This window comes from Triturus cristatus, chromosome 7 (assembly GCF_964204655.1).
Source record: "Triturus cristatus chromosome 7, aTriCri1.1, whole genome shotgun sequence".
In the NCBI taxonomy this organism is placed as follows: Eukaryota; Metazoa; Chordata; class Amphibia; order Caudata; family Salamandridae; genus Triturus; species Triturus cristatus.
This window is the reverse complement of record NC_140590.1, coordinates 485,164,692-485,180,670: the sequence shown is the minus strand read 5'-3', so window position 1 is coordinate 485,180,670 and position 15,979 is coordinate 485,164,692. Positions and strand designations below refer to the sequence as shown.

At 46.4% G+C, this 15,979-nt stretch overlaps 1 protein-coding gene across 1 annotated transcript in view; it reads right to left on the bottom strand.

The window, feature by feature from the left end:
* Nucleotides 1–15,979, bottom strand: part of STX8 (syntaxin 8) — a 975,973-nt gene that overhangs the window by 591,994 nt on the left and 368,000 nt on the right. The window lies entirely within an intron of this gene.

Below are 15,979 nucleotides of genomic sequence, written 5' to 3'. Positions count from 1 at the left end.
GAGCGTAAAAATTAGTGAAAAAGGGTGACATTCATCATACATGACTAAGTTGGCAGGTATGGGACCGAGGGCAGCAAAGGGGACAGATGGTGATGTATGAGTGCTACAAAACCTTTAAATAAATAAAAAAACAAGTTACTTACATTTGGTAACGCTCTTTTAGGTGGATACTTCATATACCTGTCGATTCCTCACTTTGTGAATATTCCCCAGCTGACAGACTGGATCTGGAAACTGAAAAGCAGTATTCGTGCACATCAGTAGGTGGCGTTGTGCAGCTCCCCACCAACATCATTCTGCTCCAGAAGTTACAAGTGGGCCGCATATAAGTGCCACCCTGGCACACTGAGGTCCCTTCCTTTCTAAGGCTTTTCCGCACCCTAACACTGCAGAGCCCAGAAGCAAATTGGCTTGACCTGTGTGAAGATTTCTAGGATGGAACCTTTTGAGGGGTGAAAAATAGTCCATTCCACAGAACAGGGAGGCGGGAGGGTTGGTGAGGAATCTGCGTTTAAATAAAGTATCCACCAAAATGTGCGTTACAGAAGGTAAATAACTTGTTCTTCTGATGGATTCTCTTTTTATTGACAGGATCATCAACGTACAGTAAAGAATAGGTTCGCCAGTATATAAATCCAACTTGGAGGTACATACAGAAATATTCATATTATCAGTTTATATTTACATTAGCAGGGCCGGCTATATCAATTCAGCAAACTTGTTTGATGTGACTATCCCCCCATACATGAATATATCTTTAATCAGGGTTATTGGAGTTTATTTCTTTTCACAGTTGTATACATCAAGAACTTCATGAGCCCATTGCGAGATTTCTAGCTGGACAATGCTCTTCCAATTGCTTGCGATATGTAACCGTGCAACTAATATGGGTAAAAAGACAAATAAATTGTGCTTGTGCTTACTAAGCCCAGTCATATTTGATATTGTCACCTGAAGCAATTGAGCTTTTAGCTAACACATTGCCCTAGAAATATTTTAAAACAGGGCATGTGGTAAACATATGGATCTTATATGCTCCTTGTAATTTACATCTCGAACACATAGCTTTACACTTGCTTAGCTTGGTAGGTGTGATATAGAAGTCAAACAGATTAAGAAAGTGCTGCAAGTGATCTTTAGGTATAGTAAAAGCTTTCAGATTCACATTTGTAATCCCTAAGATCTTTTCTCAAGTAATGTTGCTTTGCAGGCACTGAGATCATTTTTTTGCCTACAGGGTTAACTGATACAGAGCTTCTTACATACTAATCAAATATCATGGTAGGCCCCAGTCTTTGTGGGACATGTTCCAGCAGGGTGGAACATATTTTGGGAAGGCAATCAGAAAATAATTTCTGACTTTTGCTATTTAGTATGGCCCTAATGTGCAGATTCTATTTTTGGGGAAAACGTTTTATGAGTTTTGACCTTTTAACACACCGAGGCTTGGCGCAGAACCGTCAGTAAAATAAAAGTGAATCTATGCAATCGCAATACAATGCCACAGATTAAGCCCCTCAGGCACGCTACTGCACGAACATGCATGAAACACCTCCCTCCCCCAGAAAGGAAACATGATGTGGTTTCGAGGGTGCGTATCTTGTCCACCAGGGACCACAGCAGAGATAGACATGGTTCGAGGTGAATCCCACGGTGTATGGCCCAATCCTTCCAAATATTGTAATGTTTTTGTGGGCACCCCCTGGCCTGGTCTACCGGGCATTCCAGACCCATGCAATAGTCCATACCTTTTGCCCATCTGTCCAGGGAGGGGGTCGCGGCTCCCTTCCAATCCTTTGCCACGCCCTGTTTGGCTATCAGCAGACCTAGCCAGAGCAGCACCCTCTTATGTTTGTCACCCCATACATCTTCCACTATATGCAGGAGAATCAATTTCGGATTTCTGGATCTGCCAGCCCAATACCATCTCCAAAGTTCCCAGCACAATTTTCTAGAAGTGCGATAAATCTGGGCAGCGGCAGAATATGTGTAACAGTTCCCCGGTGGGATCAGTGCAGCGCAACCAGCATCCCGAGCTAACCAGCCCCATTCTAAACAGCCATGTTCTTGAAAGGTATGTGCGGTGTAATAGTTTGAGCTGTATCAGATGGAACTGAGAGGCTACCATGACCTCCCTTGGGGAAGCCACCAACTCATTCCAACCCTTGTCATCCAATGGCCCCAGGTCTTGGACTCATGCCTCCCCTACCTTGACCGTGGGATCCGGCTGACTGTGCAGCAGCAACTTATAGAGGACAGGCAGTTTGTGTTCCTTGATGTCGGTAAGCAGGAATTTCGCCTCTATGGGAGAGTATTCTGAAATTACAACGTTGGTCGGTAAGTATGGTGTGAGTGAGTGTCAGAGCTGGAGGTAGCAAAAAAACTGAATGCGGTGCATGTGGTGCTCTGCCTGCAACTTCTAAAAGGACCTAACAGACCCATTGTGGAGCACGTCTCCCAGGGTTGTTAGTCCGATAGTGTCCCATCTGGCAAACCTGGGTAAGCCTGGTCCCTTTCCACAGCGGAGTCTCCAACGTGAGTCTGTCCGCCCATCTCATGGCCTTTGCCGCAGCTGTCCAAATGGCAGTACTACTCAGGTGGGAGCAGGTAAGGATTGTAGTATTTCTCCACCATACAATAGATGTGGGAGGTTATCCTGGCCTATAACTCACCCCCCCAATGTATAGGCCGGGTCTCTAAACCTGTCAAACCACTAGTCGCTAAGCACCAAAAGATGAGCTGCTCTTTAATATAACAGCAGATCCGGAGTGGCTATACCACCCTCGAAGGTAGGCCTACAACACTTCAAGGGTAATCCATGGCCCACCACCCCGTAGGAGATCTCAAATATATGCCCCGCCGTGAAGGGGCAATTTTGAAGCTGGCATAAAAGTCATGGGAGGGAGACCATTTTGAAAATGTGCGAACGTCTAAGCAGGGACAGCAGGCGGGAGGACCAAACTTGCATGCCCTTGGCCAATCCTACCAGTTGAGATTGAAGGTTGGCGTTAAAGGCCAGGGCTTTGTCCTCCGTGATAAACACCCCCAGGTACTTGAATCCTGTTGAGAGCACCCGCAACTCCGGTGCCCATGACATGACCATCGGGCACTGAGCAATAGGGTAAATAGAGGACTCGCCGCAGTTCATGAGAAAACCAGAGTAGGGCAAAAAGTAGGGAGGAAAGCAGGCATTCCTAAGGGTGCCCCTCTCTATTGTGAAACCGATCGGACCCAGCACTGCCAATGTGTACCCTTGCCCGGAGGCCTGTGTACAGCAGCCGAACATAGCTGACAAATTTGGGTCCAAAGAAAAGACAAGTCAGTAAAGCAAAAAGGTAGTCCCAGTCCACCTAGACGAACGCCTTCTGGAAGTATACCATTAGCAAAGCCTTGTGACCGAGTAGATTGGCACTCAACTCTTTGACATTGTTGATCCTCCTTATATTGTGCTTAGTGGTCCTATGGTGCTTAAACCTGGATTGATTGGGATGAACAAGGTGTCCAATCACACCAGACAGCCTATTAGCCAACATCTTGGCCCACACCTTGACCTCTATATTCATCAGCGATATTGGTCTGTACTCCTCGCAGTGGGTTCCATGCAAACCTGGCTTCGAGATCAACGTCATGTCCACCGCTCGAGATCCGTGGCCTACTCACCAATCCACAGGGTCTCATGCAAGTTCTGCAACAGAAGCAGGACTACCCAACGCCAGAGAAGCCTCCAGAATTCCACTGGGAAGCAGTTAAATCCAGCGCCTTACCCAATGGAAGCTGCGCAAGGGTCTCTCCTAATTCCTTGAGTGTGACATGCATCTCCAAGAGGTCTCCATCCTCTGGAGCCAGGTAGGTCACTAGATGGTCCACCATGAACCACTGCAGGGCGGTATGTTTTCCCACCAGGTTAGGACTGTAGAGAAGTTGGTAATACAAGGCAAAACTGCCAGATATATGCGAACCCTCATCTGTGTCAATGTAAGCTATAGGATCACTGGAGGCACGGGTGTGCACAGTCAGTGCAGTGTTTTAGCTTGCTTTGTCCCCCAATTGCTGAATTCAACTGCGCATAGCCAAGCACACCTCACATGCCTCCTGAATGTGTTCCTGCCTTAAAAGTGTCTGGGTATACCGGGAGTCGCACAGGATCGAGTCTTCCGCAGTAGCTGTATAGCGCTGCTCAAGTTCGAGGATGTGGAACTCCAGGTCCGCCACCATTTGTTCTCTTCGCCTCTGCTGCCACTTATTGTAGCTAATACCCTCACAAGGTGACCTTAAGGGCCTCCCAAAGAAGCCCCACAGAATCCACAATCTTCCTTTTAGAATCGCTGACCCATATGGCGACGAGCACCTTGGAAGTCCTCACTCTGGAGGCACCAGCGTCTAATGAGCCACCCCACAGCAGACCGACCCGACTCCCAGGTGAGGGCAAGCAGCAATGGCGAGTGGTCGGACAACCCCCTCACTAAGATCTGGACAGTGAGAACTCTGTGCCCCTCTTGTTTAGGAAGAAGGAAATAGTCGAGGCGGGAAAAGAATTTGTGTACCCCTCGAGTAGAAGGTCTAACAGCACTCCAGAGTGGTGCACCCGCTACACATTAATTAGGGACATATTATCCATAAAAGTGTAGAGGAGTGTCAGACTGGCCCCTAGAGTGGTTGTTTTGGAGAGCGGTCTAAACCAGGATCATAAACCCCATTGAGATTCCACCCAGGATCCACTGGGCGGCAAGGACCTCCATAAGGAGGTAACTCAATGTCCCCACAAACTCCGAAGTAATGGGCTGGGGAGCATAGACTAGAACGAGGGAAATCAGAGACCTCTGTAGAGTTTCAGACACCGCCACCTAGAGTCCCTTAATGTCATGTCACACAGGGACACCAACACAGGGAATGTGTCAACGGATCAGGATGGTGACACTACCCCCCCCACCCCCCTCGATCCACGGTGAATCCCAGAGTAGAATACCTTCGAGAACCCGCTGCATGCAGGGGACAATGGTTGCCCATAAGACGCGTCTCCTGGAACATGATTATGTCAGGATTAGTATTGTGTGCCACCTTCAGAACTGCCCCTCCCTTAAGCTTGACCAGAAGGAAGGATTATGTTACTTAGCATGTAAGCATATGTTTTTGGCATGTAGAGCTGTAGATTCACATGCTTTGCATACTCCTGCCATCTATTGTTGGTGACTCCTCCTTTCAGTGATATTGAGCATGAGCATCAACTCCATTGTTAGATTGTTTAACTGCAGGAGAGAGAAAATGGAGTAAGTGAAGTACAGAGATGTCAACGCGTATGTAATGTAAAATAATGAGAACTGCAACACCTACAGGCGTCGGGGAGGCTGGAGGGCGCATATGAAACTACAGCTCTACATGCCAACAGGTGTTTACAGGGTAAGTAACATAATACGTTCAAGGCATGTGTGCTGTAGATACACATGCTTTGCATACACTTTATAGGAGAATTCTCCCAAAGCGGTGGCTAACCAAGAAGTGTTGCAGTTGTTCGAAAAAGTGCTTTTAGCACGGCTTGTCCTATTTGTTAACGTGCTAACACATCCACACAATAATGTTTAGTAAAAGTATGTAGTGTAGACCATGTTGCAGCTAAGGGAATGTTACCCTAAAAAGGCCATAGATACTCCTATTTTTCGAGTGGAATGTGCTCCATTAGGTATAGATAAAGATCTTTTAGCTTTAACTTAGCAAGTTTGAATACATTTAACAATCCATCTAGAACTACCAGATTTAGAGATAGGATTGCCTTGTGAGGTGGAGCGAATGCCACAAAAAGTTGCTTTGTGTTACGAAAACTTTTGTCCTCTCAATATAGTATAATAGTGCTCTTCTGACATCAAGTGAGTGAAGAGCCCTTTCTGCCACTGAATCAGGTTGAGGAAAGAACACAGGTAACTCAACTGATTGGTTAATATGAAAAGCAGAAACCACTTTAGGAAGGAATTTTGGGTTTGTGCGAAGAACTACTCTATCTTTATGAAGTTAAAAGAAGGGTTCTTCTAAGGTTAATGCCTGTAACTCAACAACTCCCCTTAATAAAGTGATAGCAATTAGAAAGGCAACTTCCGATGAAAGAAATTAAAATGAACAATTGTGTAATGGCTCAAAAGGTGGACCAATAAGCCTTGTGAGAACGATGTTAAGGTTCCGAACTAGTGCAGGTGGTACCCTGGGTGGTATTATTCTTTTAAGTCCTTACATAAAGGCTTTAATTACTGGAACCTTAAACAAGGATAAGTGTGGTCTGTTTTGCAAATATGTGGCTACTGCTGCAAGGTGCAACCAAATGGATGTATAGGCTAAGCCAGCTTGCAGTAGATGCAAAAGGTAACAAATATTATTTTGTATAGATGCATCTAGCGGATTAATAATGTTGTTACAATATACAACAAATCTCTTCCATTTCGCCGCATAATATGCCCTGGTGGTAGGTTTCCTGGCTTCTTTAAGAATTGTCATACAATCTGGTGGTATATTTAAGTTTTCAAACTCTATGACTTCAGGAGCCAGAACGCTAGGTTGAGCTCCTTGGGGTTTGGGTGTCTGCTTTTTTCATGGTTCTAAGTGAGAAGGCTGGAATTGAGGTGCAGCTTTTGATGTGGAATCACTGATAGTTCTAGCAGTATGGTGAACCATGGTTGACGCGCCTATGTGGGAGCCACTAAAATCAGTGTGATTGATGTTTGCCTGAGTTTCCGAACCAGAAATGAAAGGAATGGGAGAGGCGGAAATGTGTAAGCAAATATCCCTGACCAGTTCATCCATAGGGCATTGCCTTTTGATAGAGGGTGTGGGAACCTGTAGGCAAAGTTTGGGCATTTTGAGTTGTCTGCTGTGGCGAACAGATCTATTTGTGGGAATCCCCATTTTTGGAAGTATAAAAGGAGAACCTAGGGATGAAGACCCTCATTTGTGTATTTGTTGTCGCATCCTGATGAGGTCGGCGGCAATTTGATTGTTCACGCCTGGGAGGTGCTCTGCCAGAACATGAATTTTGTGATGGATTGTCCAACGCCAAATGGTCTGAGAGGCATGACAGTTGTAGAGAATGTGTCCCCCCATTTTTGTACATAGTGCATGGCTGTCATATTGTCCATGCAGACTAGGACAACTTTCCCTATGAGGTGAGGTTGAAAAGCTTTTATTGCAAGTTACACAGCTAGAAGCTCTAGGTATTTGATGTGGAGACTGTTGTGTTTGTTGTCCCATAGACCCTGAATTGTTAGATTCTATAGATGAGCACCCCAACCTGTGAGAGATGCGTCTGCTGTTAGAACGATCTGTGTAACAGGGTTGATGAAGGGCCGCCCTTTTGTGCGTTCCACCACTGCAGAGGGCGATGGGTGCAGCTGTCTACCATTACTAGATCTGTTATTTGACCCTGTGATTGATTCCACCAACGTGCTAAGCATTTCTGTAGGGGACGCAGGTGTAATCTTGCATGAGGCACTATAGTGATGCATGATGCCATCATCCCAAGTAGTTGCACAAAAGTCCTGACTGTTAAGTATTGTTTGGTTTGAAATTGTAGTAACAGAGTTTGAAGACTTCGAATTCTGGCAGCATTGGGAGAGGCTAGAGCTGTGCGAGTGTTTAGAGGCGCTCCCAGATAGGACTGCATTTGTGAGGGTTGAAGATGGGACGTTTGCGTATTGACTGTAAATCCCAATTGACGGAGAAGGTATAATGTAGTTTGAGTGTGTTGCAAGCACTTTTGCCGTGTGCTAGCTTTGATGAGCCAATCGTCTAGATATGGGAAGACATGAATTTGATGTCTTCTGAGATGAGCTGCTACTACTGCTAGACATTTTGTGAACACTCTGGGTGTAGTAGTAATTCCGAATGGGAGTACTTTGAACTGATAGTGATTTCCTGCTATCACAAATCTGAGATATTTGCGATGTGCAGGGTGAAGAGGAATGTTGAAGTGTGGGTCTGTTAAGTCTAGTGTGGACATAAAGTCGCCTTGCTATAGAAGTGCGAGCACTTGCTGAAGCGTAACCATGAGGAAATGTTCTGACCATATGTACAGCTTTAACAGCTTTTATGTCTAATATTAGTCTTAGGGACCCGTCCTTTTGGGGATTAGGAAGTACAGTGAGTAAACACCTGACTCTTGGTGTTGTAATGGAACTGGTTCAATAGCTCCTTTTATTAAAAGAACTTGTACTTCTTGTTTGAGGAGCTGTAGGTGCTGTAACGAAAGTTTGTGACTGCGAGGTGGAATATTGGGAGGATTGCTGGTAAGCTCCAGGCCATAATCATGTCTAATGCCCATTTGTCTGATGTTATTGATCGCCAAATGGGAAAAAATTGTTAAAGCCTTCCCACAACAGGTGCAAAATGATCGGGAGGAATTGTAGGCAAGTCACTTCTTATTGGGAGATGGGGAGGTACGTGTTGGTGCGCCTTTATCTCTACCCTTGAAACGGTTTCCTCTGTGCCCACTTCTACAGAAACCTCTAGATGGAGAGGGCTGCATGTTGGATTTAAATGGAGGCATTAGGGTCTGAGGAATTACCTTTGGATCCTCCTCTATAGAATGAATGACGAAAGGAGCCTCTGCTAGATGGGGACTAAAGTGCTCCCATAGATTTTGTTACCTCTGTCTTTTTTCATTTTTTCAAGTGCCTCATCTACTTGAGGTCCAAAAGGTGTTCTTTGTCAACAGGAGTATTGATGATGGCTTGCTGAACCTTCGGTTGAAACCCCAAAATCCTAAGCCATGCATGTTGTCTAAGGAGAATGCTGGTGTTAATTGCCCTTGCTGCAATGTCAGCAGCATCTAGAGCACATCTAATGGAAGAATTAGATATTAGTTTACCTTCTTGCACTAACTTTTGAGCTCTCTTTTTATGCTCATCTGGGAGGTGTTGACGCAGGTCTTCCATTACATCCCAGTGGGCCCTATCATATCTGGCTAATAAGCCTTGTGTGTTGGCAATGCACCATTGGTTAGCGGATTGAGCAGCTACTCTTTTACATGATGCATCTATTAATTTAGACTCCTTGTCTGGAGGAGGCGCATCTGCTAAAGTCTGAGAATTTGTTCTTTTGCGAGCATTAGATACTGCTAAAGAATCTAAAGGTAACTGCCCCTTAATAAAAATGGCATCAAACGGTGGAGGTTTATATTTCTTGTCAACCCTAGGGGGTTAATATGGGGACACGTACAGGGTCTTTAAAAACGTAATCGGCATGCGTCCTCATGCCTTTTACCATAGGCAAACTTTGACTTGTTCTATGTGTGGAACCTAGTGTCTTGAACAAAAAGCCTTGTTCTAAACACTCTTTGTATAATATAACCCCAAGGTAAGATGCTGTCCTGGAAATCAACTCCTGATTTGCTAAGTTGTCATCAGTAGGTGATGGTTTTGCAGAATATAAATCAGGGTCACTGTCCATTGGTTCTGCTGGTAGTGGGCTACTGTCATTATCATCACCCCCTATATCAGGCTGTGTGTGTGGAGGACCCTGAGGTGTTATGTGTAAAGGGCCTGAAGCTGGCAATGGTAGTAGTGGTGAAGATGGTGGAGGGGATTGAGGAGTAGGGTAGATAGGACTTGTAGCCATGTCCTCCTTTTTTAGAGGAATTTTGTACATAGTGTCCTCTGAAATAATCTTTCTTTTGGAAGGTGTCACACCTTTAGCTAATATATGTCCAGTGTCTGGATTTATATAGATTTTCTTTTGCTTAGGGTCCAGTTTCTCCTTCATAATTTCCAGGATAGGTTCCGTAGTCTTTTGAAAAGGTGTCTTTTAATTTCGGTGCCAAAGGTTTCAGAGCTGAATCGGACTTGTCCTTTTTGTCTTTTGGAGCCGAAGGTTTTGGTTCCTAAGATGTCTTTTCTTGACTCAGCCCCGAGCTGGAAGACTTAACTGACTGTTTCGGTGCTGATCCCGAGGGCGGGGCGTTGGAAGCAGCGTCCCGTTGCCAACCATGGCCAGAAGGCAGTGGTGGTGCCAAAGCCTTTTGTTTAATTGAAGAGAGTTTGAGGGGCAAAGGGGCTTTGTTTCTCACGGCACCCTGTCCTGGTGGAACTTCTTTGGACTTTAACTCGATTTCCAGCTCGGAGTCCGATTTGTGGATAGAGAAGGTCTCCTTCTCTTCTGCCACCATCTCTTTGTTTTCAGTGTCTTCCCCGAAGATATCCAGAGTGTGTTCAATGTTTTGTCGCTGCATGTCCCTTCATTGGCCCGACGATCCCGCAAAGTCTTTTACAATCGAATGATCCACAAGTGTCTCAATTCTCTTCTTTGTGCTGCAGTGAGAGGCACAGGTTGCAGACTTTATGCTAGTTGGTGCGCGGCTACTTGAAGTGGCACCGAGGACAGAACTGAAACAGAGTCCGTTCCATCGGCAGAAAATGGAATAGTACGGAACAGAGTGGAAGTCGACCGACGTGGCTAGGCCCAAAGGCCTCCCACGATGTCTTCTCAATCGAATATGGAGAATTTACCAATCTATTCGATACACGGAGAATAGTGAAACACGTATGAGAACAATACCGATGAGGGTACAGTGGATTGAGCACCGAGGGGAACCCGAAGGACGGTTTTGACCAGGAGCACCGCAATTCACGTCCGAACCCGATGGCGGAAAGAAAACAATCTAACAATGGAGTCGATGCCCATGCGCATTAGCACCGAAATGAGGAGTCACCTTACATCGTGACTGGGAAAGACTTATTCGAAGAAAAACAACTTGCAAACATCAGGACCAAATCATTAGACGGCAGGAGTGTGCAAAGCATGTGTATAATCTACAGCAAACATGTCTCGAACATTAACTTTCCATGAGTGGATGCTGAGCTCCCCCAGTACGGTGTGTGTTTGTAAATCAGTCATTCGTCGGATTTAGTATCCGTTCAAGTGATGATGTTTGTGTTCTGAGTATGTGGCGTCCATGTTGTTGTGGAGTGAATGGGATGAAGCGTACCAGCACTGTGTCAAAACAAAGAAACCCCACCCTTCTCCCCAGCTCCCACTCCATACTTTGCCAACTAGAAGTACTGTTGTGATGCAACTAGGCCAACTGGGCTAACCTGAGATATGAGTCTCCCCTGCTGTGCAACTCCTCTCCCAAACTGGCCCGACCCCTTCTCTCGCCATCCCCAACAAACAAAAAACCATTTAACACTGCTCGAGGCTTAGATCACCAGCCATCCCTGAGCCCCTCCACTCCTTCCCTGGAAAAAGTGCAAACACCCGTATGATCAAATTAGGACTAATCAAGCCGCGGCTCCTGGAAGGGCAACAGTGAGATAGGGTCCGCCATCCTCCGCGAAAGTCCTATGGGCACCTCCGAGGTCACTCGCCCTGCTGGAGACCTCTCCAGATGAAGAGAGCAAGCCCTGTGCTCTAATCAGTGAGTTCTGTGTCGTGAAGCCACGTGTTGTTCTACCGGAGGGCCTCCGTCTCCTTCGCCCCTTCTGCCCCATCTCCCTCGCACATGAAGTGAGCCCCCACTGTCCAGGTTGAGCCACTCCTCCGCCCAGTTCCAGGCTGCCTCTGTGGTATGAAAAACCAAGGTCTTGTCTTGGAAGATGACTTTCAAGTGGGCTGAAAAAAGAAACATGTATTGGATGTTCCTAGCCCTTAGTTTTTGCTTCACTTTTTGAAAGGATCTCCACTGCTGTTAAACCTTTGACGTATAGACCGAAACAATAATCACTGGGGGGACTGAAACACAAGAGGCCCAATCCTGCATGCCACCCGAAGGATGGTATCCCAATCTGCGTAATTAAGAACTTGGGCTATGAAAGGGCGAGGCAGGGAGCCCACAGGAGGGTTCACGATTAGGGCTCTGTGCGCTCTCTCTATTATTAAACAGGCTGACCCCTCCGAGGTCGGTACCCAACTCTTAAATCAATCAGAGAGGAAAGAAGTTGGGGTGGCCCCCTCCGCCCCCTACGGGATGCACACAATGAGCAAGTTATAGCCCCGAGATCATACTTCAGCATCTTCCACTCGAGCCTCCACATGAATCACCATGTGTTGCAGGGATGCGATGCAGGACTTGTGTGATTTAACAGTGTCTTAAGTTTCAGAAACTCTGCCCTATACCTCCGAAACTCTGTCCACAGTGTTCCTCGCAGGCCTTGAGGAATCAAGTATAGGTCCATTTTCAGGTCCCCCATTTTACCTTCCATGGTTTCTTTGAGATACTGAATCGCCTGCCCGATGGAGGTCATTTCGAACCCCTCTGATCGCTTGTCCCCTCCACCCACAGCACTAGCCTTGTCAGCCAATACTGTCTGCTTTGTGTACATGCCTATCTTCTGTTGTTCCATGGAGTTTGAAGGTTTGTCTTGTGCCATGGTAAGGGTCGGAGTTGGGTGAAGGGAGCAGGTGTCCAGAATTCTAGGGGTAAAGAGTGGCAAACCCCACTTCATGTCACCAGGCTGGTTACCTTTCCAGTAGGATTCAGTGGAGGGCAATTCAAGAGATGGCGGAGTACCCTTCCCCACAGAACCTCTGCCCCGCAGGCCCTCCTGTTATCTCTGGCCACACAGGACACCCTCCTACTGCAAGGACCACCAGAGTGGGCAGCCGTGCCGAAGCCAGGCTCTGGTCTGGTCTCTTTATGGTTGTACCCAACAGTCTCAAAGAGCACCCCCAACTCTTGTCGGAGCCTGCCTCCCACAAGACGGTCACAACAAGGGCCAGACGGCAGGCACCACCTGGCTCGATGGTGCCCCAGAGTGAAGGTGTTCCTGCAGTACAAATCTGGCCTCGTGGGCATCGCTTGGGACAGGGAACTCCAATAGCGCTGGGGCACTGAGGCACAAGAGCACCCAGAACAGCAGCAGGACAACCAGAACAGCAGCAGGACAACCAGGCCAGCATCTGTGGTTTCAGGGGAGGAAAAGTGTTCCCCTCTCTAGGCGTTCAGGGGTCCACCACGCTTTCCTATGGTAGCGTATATATGCGCACAGGCAGTAGCGAACTCAGCCCCCCGGCACCTCATCTCACGGAGGAATATCCAAAAGTGTAATCTTTGTGGGGCGATGTTATAGGCAAACAGTCCACAGGCTTTGTCACCCGCCGTGTGATGATAGTCACGCCACCGCCACAAGAAGCTGGGCTACCATCAGAGCCAGCATGTGGGGGCTCCACCACAGGCCGGCCCCCTGCCCCCCCCCCCCCCAGTGAAATCTCAGCCTAACTATAACGTCCCTGTAACTTTGTTTTTTCAGTGAATTTCTAAAGTTTTTTAAATCCTATTTCCTAACTGTAACCTTCGTTTTCGAGATATATATACATATATATATATATATATATATATAAAATTATATTGTACAGGCTTGCTACATTTCTGCGCCACATACAAAAAGAATGCATGCAGCAAAAGTACTGACCGAATGAAATGACAGAACTGGGGGTGCTTCCCTTGACGCTTCTAGTTAGTTTGTATGAATAACGGAGGACAGAGTACACACAAATAAGAAAGACCAGGATCATTGTCCAGTCTGTCTTTACTGAATATAGGAAGGCTAACTTAATTGACAGACGTGCTTAAATTACGATCTCATTTAGAACTCCTAAGTGGAGACTTGGACAGCATGACACATCGCTCACATATTTCTCGTGATTGGAGCTGGATTTCCAGTAAGTGGCAACTGCATCGTATCCGTATGGGGTCCCTGCTATAACAGGCATTGATGTGTTCGCCTGAAGTGGCTAACATTGATTGCTAATTGCATTTCCACATACAACGTAGTTGCTTTCTGTAGTACGGATAGACCCGGACTTAGAAATGCCTTGGCGAATCATGTCCCATCGAGCACTGGCATTAAACCTTAGCACTCTGGAGTTATCAGAAGATGACAACCAGCACTTTACGAATAAGTAAGGTGACAAGGGCCAAGGCAGTGTTTTGTTTCCTACGGTTCTGGGTGGTTATTGTATAGGTATTTTTCTAGCGCTTTCCATGCATTGCTATTCTGCCCTGGAGAAGACATATTTTGAGGTCTCTGTTCAGAACAACTTTGAGGCCAAATTATATTGAACTACATACACCTTAAAGTTTCAGAAACAAAGACGATCAAAGTGCCAAAAGCACAAGCTTTCAGACTTTGGCCAGCAACAAAGAACCAAAAAAACTTGAACAAGAACTGAAAAAGTCATTGTGTTTCTTTGGCTTGCCATAATACATTTTATGTCAAATTCAGTGTCTAACTGGCCTTCTTCTCCCATTGTAGGAGATACACAGAGTAAAGGCAGCTTTCTGTATGTTCAGTTCACTATTGCATGATATTAAAATAAACCCTGTGCACATAATGCTCGAAACTGTACCTTTAAGTGCCGTGTATTTGTAATCACAAATATATTTCCCTTCGTAATTGGCATTACGTCCCTCTACCTCTAGCAGTGATGAATCACATAGTGAGGCCCTTGCACCTCCAATTACAATTTAATCCCAATGTATAAAAACCCATTCCCTCTTACTTTCTCTTCCTTTTTGTGACTCCATATGTGCAAGTGGGTGTGCGTGCTCCCTCATCGCCACGCGGTGTCGGGATGCCTGGGCGCTGCACTGGCCTATCTTGCTGCTTCGGCGAGGCTTCAACTCATTCCTGAGAAGCGGCATACTTGCGGTGAGTCTGGGACAGTAGAGGAGCGGTTGCTCGTCTACCTGTGATGCAGCAGACTGGAGCATGGGTTCTTCCTTCTCGTCTCGCCCAGACAGAGGTCTGTGGTGCTTTCCAGGTGGGACAATCTGTTTTGCTGGGGAAACAAGACTCCTCGGCGACTGGTCTGCGCTGATCTGACAGAGGAGATTCTTATTGCAGACTTACAGTTGTGCTGCTCTTTAAAAAGATAATCTTACAGCAGCCTTGCTGTTGCAGTTCTTTTCTATGGTCAAGTGAGTTTCCCTATTGGTTAATGTATTTACACGTAGCAGTGGATTGGCTTGGCATTTTGTTAAGTTTTTTATTTTACAGGTTGAGATATTTTGGAGGGAAGTTCCCCCAATGGAGTCTTATGGTTCATATTTATTTGGGGATGTTTAGTGCTGAAGGTTAATGTATTGGCAGCTATAGAGAAGCCAACTGCGAAAAGGCAAAGGTCACAGTTCCCTGCCTCTGAGGAGAGCGATTATAGACAGGATGTGCCTACAAGGGATTCTAGTGGTTCTTCGGCTGAGGTTTCTGTGTCCCTGTCGGCCTTGGAAGTCCATGCAATGATTGATGCTGCGGTCACTAAAGCCTTGTCCTCCAAGCGGAAGGATAAGCGTACTTCAGTCCAGCTGGATGGTGATCAGGATTCTGAGTCATCTGCTGACTCTGAGCCAGAGAGACGTAGTGCCTGATGAAAGTTCATATCCAAAGAGGAACTGGCAGACATTCTCTCGCATATCGGAGAGAATTTGGGCAAGGCGCCACATTCGATGGAGGGGGCTGCTGAGGATCTCTTTCCACAATTCGTTAAGCCTGCGGTGCTGGCCTTACCATTGCACCCCAAAATTTAAGAGGCGATCTTCGGATCCTGGGAAGAACCATAGCATAGCTATGCTTTCTTCAGAAATCCTATGCCTTGGAAGAAGGGGATAAGTTGTTGCCACATTCCATCAAGGTCAATTCTATTCTGGCTCCTCTCATTGGCAGATCCTCATTAAATCTGGATGGCTGTTTTCCCTCAGATCATGATGATCGCCAGGTGGATGGTGGTCTGAACAAGCCTTTCATTGCCTATAATTTGGTTCTCAGAGCGGCATCTAATGGGGCACTGACTGTTCAATCCTTGGTGAAGGATTTTGAGGCTCTGGCCGAAGCCATGCAGGAGGGGCCAAGTGTGACGGATGTCTAATACATTTGGCACAACAGTCAAAGTTCCTGGCTGATGTGCCGTCAGATGTAATTAAGTCAGTTTAAGAGCGGTCCTCCTCTGCTATCATGGCCAGACGAAACCTCTCATTGCGGGACTGAACGGCAGATCTGGCTGAGAAGTCTTC